Consider the following 810-nt stretch of genomic DNA (forward strand, 5'->3'; position numbering starts at 1 on the left):
TCATATTTTGAAAGGTGGCCTAAACTAGGCAGTAGACTAAACGAGGTAATTGACGCACGTGGTGGTTGGACTCGCTATTAAGGTAATTTATTTATAATGCAAAATTACAATCCAACAACTTGTACAATGTGTCAAGAGGCACATTATATATTACCCCTACGGAAAATATAATGTAAAATTAAACTGCATTGTTACATGAATTATACATTAAAGACATTCAATTGAATTGCTTAACGTGCTCAAAATAAAGATTGATAAGCGAACGAAGCGATGAAATAGATACAAATATGATATTAGAATATGATATTCAGAAATTTCTTCTTAGCATAAAATAAAAAAAAGGTTAGCTTTGCAAGTTCGAAGTTTTTATGTCTCATAAAAACCATGGTTACGAAAACTAAACATTGTGCAGCGCCTTTGTGAACAGATCTAACTTTATTGCTGATGATACAGATAAGCAATACATTTGTATACTTTGGATGCCGTCACTCCTTTTCTGAAAAGGAACCTCGCCAAGGGTCTGCGAGATCGGGTCATACGTCGGCCGGGCACCTGTGAGGATGACGTCAGAGGGATTATTATTTATTAATTCTATGGTTTGGCAGCTTATGAAGCGCTGGTTGAAATTATACTATTAAGTGTCCACACACACAGGTAATGAATGAGAAAGTGGGAGATAAAGGGAGAAGAGAGAGAGAGACAGAGATAGAGACAGAGAGAGAGAGAGAAAGAGAGAGGGAGAGAAAGAGAGAAAGACAGATAGATAGATAGAGAGAGAGAGAGAGAGAGAGAGAGAGAGAGAGAGAGAGA

Source organism: Oratosquilla oratoria, chromosome 3 (assembly GCF_046742065.1).
Source record: "Oratosquilla oratoria isolate Oo_2021 chromosome 3, ASM4674206v1, whole genome shotgun sequence".
Classification (NCBI taxonomy): Eukaryota; Metazoa; Arthropoda; class Malacostraca; order Stomatopoda; family Squillidae; genus Oratosquilla; species Oratosquilla oratoria.